An 8,092-nucleotide genomic window follows, 5' to 3' on the forward strand; every position below is an offset into this window, starting at 1 on the left:
TAACTTTTTGCTGTAACACTGTAATATAACGCATTACTAATCAAATTTCAATAGTTTGTCTTTTTCCTGTTGCTGGAATTCAATGACTGCCGAGACGGACTCTACATGTGTGAGATGGACACACTCCCGTTTTATTCATTTCATCAGAGAAAAGAATAAGAATGCATAATCAGGTGTAATCTATGTGCGACACCAAACTCTCAACAAGGAGAAATAGCACAAATAACTCCTGGAAACACCTGGACTGGTGCCACTAACACTAAACTAACGGAGTGAGAGAGCTGGGAAGAGAAAGAGAAAGAAAGAAAAGAGAGAAAGAGAGCTGAGAAGAGAAAGAATGTGGCGGACGAGCGTAGACAAGCAACAAAAATTAAGTTAAACTAAAAATAACAAAATCAGGTTTTTATCAAATCATAGTCTATATATCAAATGAATGAATATATTTAAATAGCCTAATTAACAGATTAACCAAAGGAAAAGACTGAGTGACATATGGTTCCCTGGTGAAAAAAACAGCATATGCTGGTTAGGTATGTCTTGATGCTGGGTTATGCTGGTCCTTTGCTGTTTTTTTCACCAGGGTGCTGAGTTTGGTTCATGTTTGCGTGCTGCGGCGCTCGTCAAAAGTTTATGGAAAGAAAAATGAGATGGCAGGAATAAAAGTAAACACACTGCAGTTTCGAATGATCTGTATTACCAAAAAAAGTATTTTTTGTTGTTTGTTACCAATGTTCGATCGTGCCAGTGCCTCACGCACACACGTTAAAGGGGTCATCGGATGCAAACTTCACTTTTTCATGTTGTTTGAACATTAATGTGTGTTGGCAGTGTATGTACAAATCTACCCTATAATGATAAAAATCCATGCAGTGGTTTTTAATTAATCTGTAAAAATAGTATCCCCTTTTTCAAATTGAGCTGTTCTCAGATGCCTGTCGGTGTGCCGTCACACCCACAGAGGCCGCTCCCACAATAGTTGATTGACATGAGCTCTTACCTCAGACCAGCTGTCACAGTCCAGTAACTTTTCTTGTTTCGATGCCGAAGCAGGGATGTAAGTTAGACAAGAATATCTCAGATTGAACGATTGAGGTGTTGTGTTGCTGGATGTAATAATGAACGTAGTGGTCGTCATTTACTCCCGACATCTGAGCCGCTGAAGATGCAGTGGATTACATTTGCTTGTGAATGGAATGCGGCTCCCGATCTACATATATCCGTCTATGTGCGCGTGAATCATTAGTGATACAGCTTCACTTACTGTAGAAGTGAGTATAAGGGTTTTTTATGAATCTTTGCGATCGCCTTTCCTTATAACGTGGTAGTTAGGAAGTTTAGCGGCTAAATGCGGCTAAAGTAAACAAGATCATCATTCCACAGAGAGAAGAGAGGGCCAGGGGTGAGCAGAGCTCATTTGCATTTAAAGGAACAACTCCTTAGAATGAGATGATTTTTGCAGAGCTCATTTTAACAAGGTAAAAAGAGTTGTTTTATAAAACCATTGAGAATTTTAAACCAAAGTATATTATAGACTTTTCATTAAGACCCTAAAGAATCATATCAACTTGTGGAAAATGGGCATCCGGTGACCCCTTTAAGTAAAGCCTGGTTTACTAATAAATAATAGTTTAGCATTCATATACATTGCAAATATGGACACATTTAATTGGATTCATGCCGAATGAGAGAGGTAGGCCGCGTTTGCTTTTTGCTTTGCTTTCTCTTTAAATTAGCCTAATTCGTTTTGGCTTGTTTAGCAACTTATATATTTCATTCTTGTTTTGTTCCGAAAACCTTTCAAAATAGTCTATAGGCTAGGTATTGTGTTTATTGTTTGTACATTATAACATTTCACTTTATTTATCGCCATCATTTATAAATGAAATAATTTTGTGCTTATCCGTGTTTAACTTAAACTACAAGTAATGTTAATGTAGACTTACATACCGGTAGCCTATTTAAATATGATTTTTATAATTTTATGCTATAGAGACCTACCTCATTACCCTCCACTGGATGTGAGCTGCAATAAACTACATTTTGATATTTTATAAAGCCTATACTTCTGTGGATATTTTGGTAAAAGTAACTCAAAAGTAACTTAAAAGTAGTGTAACGCATTACAATTCAGAGACAGTAATATTGTAATGCAATTAATTACTTTTAAAAGAGAGTAACTAGTAATATATAATGCATTACATTTTGGGAGTAACTTGCCCAACACTGCTCTTGATACTAACTACATCATTACTTAATGATCATTAAAAAAGATTCTGATTGGTTAAAAAAATGCTCAACAGATGTACATAAAGTTAAAAGCTTATCTCCAAGAACAAGCGATTAGAGTTCAAACGCAATGTGTCACTTCCAAGACGTATATTTGCCACCCGTGCATTAGGGTGATGGAAAGTGTCCATATGCATATTCCATCCTGAGTGGCGTTACAAATCAGGGGCACCTTTAAACATTATTTTGTAATGTAAAGTAAATGCTTTAATTGTATAATTAGTCAAGTAGATGTGATGACCTAATGACCTTTGTGGCCTAAGCTGTCAAAGTAAATCAGAAGAGTAAATGTATGTTTTAAAGTGCTGGGTGCTCTTCTCAAACCAAAGAAAGTACACATTCCAATGAGAAGACATGTAATTCTATGCCAGTCAAGTTTCACACGGGGAAGTCCTCCAAATCATTTAATATTTCAAAGACTATTATTAATTAACAACTTAATAAACCACTTAAAAGATATATATTCCATAATCCACCCCTTCACTAAAAAATAAGAGTCCATGACACAGACACAGGAAACACAGGCAGGGATTGTAACATACAGATATCAAGAACTGTGTTATTTACTAATTGGAATTTTTGATATCATGAACATATTTCTGCAGTGATTATGTCATATTTGAAAACAAGAATAAATGTTTAACTACTGGAAATGTAATTCCTGGTATCAAAAAAAAAGCCATTATTACAAGTAAAATTAATTTAGTAAATGTTTCCAGAAATATCATTTTACCTAGTGAAAATGTCTCAGGTTACGCATGTAACCATGGCTTCCTGAGAAGGAGACACTGCATCCTCTAGAGGTCGCTATGGGGGACACCTTCGGTGTGACCGGTGTCTTGAAGCATACATCTAATCACAACAATAGCATTGCCCGGCGACAGCCTATGACGTCACTACCGGTGCGACCACAGTATAAAGCGGCACTGGGAGAGCACGTCATCCACCTCTTTGTCTAAAGGTTGCGTCCGAAGCATGGTGGGGCTTCTAGAGGATGCAGTGAGAGATCCTATGTGACTCTGGCACTCTGAGGGAGCAGTCCATAGCAAACACAAAGCGCACATAGATGGAAATGGTGCATCTCATAGAAGAATCCGTCATATGAGGGGTCACCAACTCATCATCATGGTCAAAAGCCTGGTTTGGCTAACAGTAACTTACATAGCTGAAGCAGCATAGCACCCAGCTCTCAGCTGAGAAGGGTTGACAGATGCTCAACCTATAGCGTGCTGGTAGATAACCCTGAAGGGTAAGCATACTGCAAGCTTAAACATTAACAAAGCATATCAGTGAGGCAGAGGAAGGGGCCTAGTAGCCTGATGTTGCTGGTTGAAGGAGTAAGCAAGCACTAAACAAATGGGGCAGTGTTGCCCTACGAGAGACCATCAGCTATTGCCAACCCAATCCAATCTGTGCTCTGGATAGAAAGCATGGGCCAAATTAGCTGATTTGATCTGTCCCACCTGTTACTTGTTTTATACCTCATTATCCTGTGTTTTTATATTCCCATTTAGTTCTGTTCTTGTCTATTTTTTCAGACTGAGCGTTATAGTCAAAATACTTGATTATTAGCCCATCTTACCAGACCTCCTCTAAACTAAGCCCTTCAGGTTTTTGTGATGTTTGAATTCTGAGATTTTGTCTGCAGACCAGCACACACAGTAGAGGATCTGAAATCAATCTCACACTCATCAGGAAACAAGAAATATAAATTACAGGAAAAAGCCCAGAGATCAATGGATTAAAAGAAAAGAAGAAACTCAATACAATATAGGGCAGATAAAGCAACAGCAGAGTTTATATGAAAATGACTAAAATATGATAATCCGGTTTCCTGGTTATGTGCGAGTAACAATCCGCAAAACATGAGGCTATTGAACAACATGAAGATATTATCCATATGATCACTGACACAATGATCAGAAAAGGATACATTATGAAATAAAGGTCATGAACAAAAACCCAAATGATAAATATACAGAGAAACAAAAGTATATAAGAAAATATAAACAAGGGTGAAGAGAAAACAGAAGTAATATACAGTGTATGTTTTACTGAAACAATTCCCTCTAGCACTACCATCTGGTTTAAGAGAATACCACAGTTCCTTGACATCCCCCTTAAAGACCACAAAACCTAACCCGGATCCATTTGCAGACATTTATTTACAGGACGAGACAAAGACATGGTCAAGGCAGGCAGGGTCAGAACAATGGCAAACAGGTGTTTAGACAGCAAAACAAAGAATAGTCCATAAAGCAGGCGAGGGTCGATCAGCGGCGAACGTTATCCGAACGAGGGCTAGGCAAAAGAGTAATCCGAAAAGACAGGCGAGGGGTTTCAAAAGGCAGGCAGCGAGACTGACAAAACAAAATAACTAGGCTAGATAACAAGGCAGGGAAAAACAAGGCAAAACAAAAGGAAACTAGACACAGGATAACAGGGATAACGCTTTGTATGAATGCTGAAGACAATTCAGTACTCGGTGACTAGAAAACGGAAGTCCGGGGCTTAAATAGTGTCTCTGATTGGACGCAGGTGTTAAGAGCAATGGCTGATGGGGAATGTAGTCCAAGGTGTGGTGAAACAGTCAATGTAATATGAATGTGAGAGAGCAACATCTGCTGGTGAGCAGACTGAAGGTCACCGGCCAGATTCGTAAAAATTGTGAAGCATCTTTATTTTTAAGACTGTATCTACTTCCAGTATCTACTGCATTATTGAATTCATACTCACCTATTCATCTCATTCTGTGTGTTCAAGACACTTTGTTCAGATGCACTCATCCACCTGTTTAGTGTGCATCTATCCTGACAATGGTAAGATGAGCGGTTAAATGACTGAATAAGTGTATTTCTGTAAACAACACATGAGCTATTTATCAAACCACAGTATTTGAGCATAAGATCTAAAAACAAAAGCTGGGAGGCTGTATACAAATTAAAATCTAATGTCTCTGTAAAATAAAACAAGAAAAAGAATCGTTATTTTAGAAAAAAAAAAAGTATGCTAATATAATAGCTTATATAGTAGCAGAACTAATGTCCCAGTGCATTTACATATTTTCAGATTCTTATGATAAAGGTTTATTACTGAAACCACAGTCAGAACTACAACCACATTGAGCCCAAACCACCAGATAAAACTGACAACCAGTGGAAAACTTACAACCAGAAACCAGTGGAAGAGCAGGTTGTTCTCACTTCTAAACAAGGTGTCAAAAACTGAAGCTTGGACAAACTCCTATTCACAACTACATTACAGTGGCGATTTCTTTAAGACTGCAAGGGAAGCTCAGCTTCCCCTATAATGTCACAAAATTAATGGTCAAATTATGTACTATTGTATTAACATTTTATTGACTAAAAATGCGTTAGAAAACATTCATCTCAAAGACGAGTTCGTTCAGAATCAGTTAGATATAGCAGGTCGGCTGACTTGATTTTCTTCTCATACATTCCCGTAGCGTCACAGTGCATTTCCCCGTTGAAGCCCAGCGTCCATTGACTTCAGTGCGGCTGCTTTGAACGTTTTTTTTCAGTGCTTTGAAACTAGACGGTCATTGGATAAACGCTGCGATTATGTCCCGCCCACGGACGCTCAGCGTCTCTGGGGGTGAATGAGGAGCAAATGAGGAGTGGGCTGGCCTGGACTCCGAGCTTCTGCGTGATGATTGGAGGGTCTGTCGAAAGATTGCATCTCCTTTTGACTGACAGCGATTTTGTACTATAAGGAATCGCTGAAGCTATTCGCGCTCAGTCCCATCGCGGATTTCTCAAGTTCAGTCGAAATAAAAACTGCTGCAACCTATTTCTTTATATTTGCTTGGCGAAATTGCTTGATTTTCATCATACATTTCATTAATCTTGAAAAATTTTAACATAACATAATGAAACCTTATATTTCTATTAAAATACTTTATAAATAAATAAATAAATCTCCACAATAACCTTATTTAAATTGCAAAATATTTATACTATATAGTAGCATCTGACTAAAAGAAAAAATACATCATATTTTGCATAATAAAACTAAAGCTTTTTTTTACGATTGTTTGCATTGTGACTTACTTATGACAATAAGGCACATTCTTGTGAATAAATAAATAGACAATTTTATGATGTAGGCCGAAAATGAGCTTCCCCTATTTGGCAGACCAGTAGCCGCCACTGCTACATTATTTTTATCTATTGCTCAATCTTCAAATAAGATTCTGCACTATAACTAAATGCACGTGTTGCAGATCAAAACTAACTAGATAAAAAAGTTCGTCAAGACAAACAAAACTAACTAGGACCAAGAAAGTTTGAAAAAGTTTGAAAAGTTTGAAAAGTTTAAAAAGTTTGAAAAGTTTGAAAAGGTAAGAAGTTTGAAAAGTTTAAATAGTTTAACAAGTTTTAAGTTTGGATGGTTTTCAGTCTGAAATTTATATTTAGAAGTTTTAAAGTTTGAATGTAGTCTGTCAGATAGATAGATAATTAGCAAGTTGCTAGCATGTTTCTAGCATGATTAGCCAGTTGCTAGCATGTTACTAGCATGATTAGCCAGTTGCTAGTTTGCAAAGTTTATAGTTTAAAAAGTTTAAGAAGTTTTAAAAAGTTTTGCATTTTGTTGGTTTTCAGTCTGTAATGGTTTGAAGTCTAACGTAGTTTTAAAAGGTTAAAGTTTGAATGTTTTAAAGGCAATACAGTCTGTCAGAGATAGATAGATAGATAGTAATGGTTAGATGATAGATAGATAGATAGATAGATAGATAGATAGATAGATAAGTAGATAGATAACATAATTAGCAAGTTACTAGAATGATTCTAGCATGATTATCATTTTACTAGCATGTTAACATGTTTAACATTTTATTAACATGATAACAGGGGTGGTTCCTAGTCTGTTGCTATGCGGTTGCTAGGGTATCCAGGATGGTTGCTAGGGTGTTGCTATGCCGTTGCTAAGGTATCCAGGGTGGTTGCTAGGGTGTTGCTATGCGGTTGCTAGGGTGCCCAGGGTGGTTGCTAAGGTGTTGCAATGCGGTTGCTAGGGTAACAGGGGTGGTTGCTAGGGTGTTGCTATACGGTTGCTAAGGTAACAGGGGTGGTTGCTAGGGCGGTTGCTAAGGTACCCAGGGTGGTTGCTAAGGTGTTGCTATGCTGTTGCTAGGGTATCCAGGTTGGTTGCTAAGGTGTTGCTATGCGGTTGCTAAGGTATCCAGGGTGGTTGCTAGGGTGTTGCTATGCGGTTGCTAGGGTACCCAGGGTGGTTGCTAAGGTGTTGCTATGTGGTTGCTAAGGTATCCAGGGTGGTTGCTAGGGTGTTGCTATGCGGTTGCTAGGGTACCAAGGGTGGTTGCTAGGGTGTTGCTATGCAGTTGCTAAGGTATCCAGGGTGGTTGCTAAGGTGTTGCTATGCGGTTGCTAGGGTACCCAGGGTGGTTGCTAGGGTGTTGCTATGCCGTTGCTAGGGTACCCAGGGTGGTTGCTAGGGTGTTGCTATGCGGTTGCTAAGGTATCCAGGGTGGTTGCTAGGGTGTTGCTATGTGGTTGCTAGGGTACCCAGGGTGGTTGCTAAGGTGTTGCTATGCGGTTGCTAAGGTAACAGGGGTGGTTGCTAGGGTGTTGCTATACGGTTGCTAGGGTACTTGGGGTGGTTGCTAGGGTGTTGCTATGCCGTTGCTAAGGTATCCAGGGTGGTTGCTAGGGTGTTGCTATGCCGTTGCTAAGGTATCCAGGGTGGTTGCTAGGGTGTTGCTATGCGGTTGCTAGGGTACCCAGGGTGGTTGCTAAGGTGTTGCTATGCGGTTGCTAAGGTAACA

General features: G+C 38.8%; 1 long non-coding RNA gene across 2 annotated transcripts; it reads left to right on the plus strand.

The window, feature by feature from the left end:
* Window positions 1-6,845: 6,845 nt before the first annotated feature.
* Window positions 6,846-8,086, plus strand: LOC127158580 (uncharacterized). 2 transcript variants are annotated; one of them, XR_007826192.1, is made up of 3 exons: window positions 6,846-7,441; window positions 7,485-7,785; window positions 7,958-8,086. It is a non-coding gene; the product is annotated as an uncharacterized LOC127158580 (long non-coding RNA). The 2 variants fall into 2 exon arrangements; XR_007826193.1 differs by having other exon boundaries at window positions 8,001-8,086.
* The last annotated feature ends 6 nt before the right edge of the window (window positions 8,087-8,092 follow it).

This window comes from Labeo rohita, unplaced genomic scaffold, assembly GCF_022985175.1.
Source record: "Labeo rohita strain BAU-BD-2019 unplaced genomic scaffold, IGBB_LRoh.1.0 scaffold_158, whole genome shotgun sequence".
In the NCBI taxonomy this organism is placed as follows: Eukaryota; Metazoa; Chordata; class Actinopteri; order Cypriniformes; family Cyprinidae; genus Labeo; species Labeo rohita.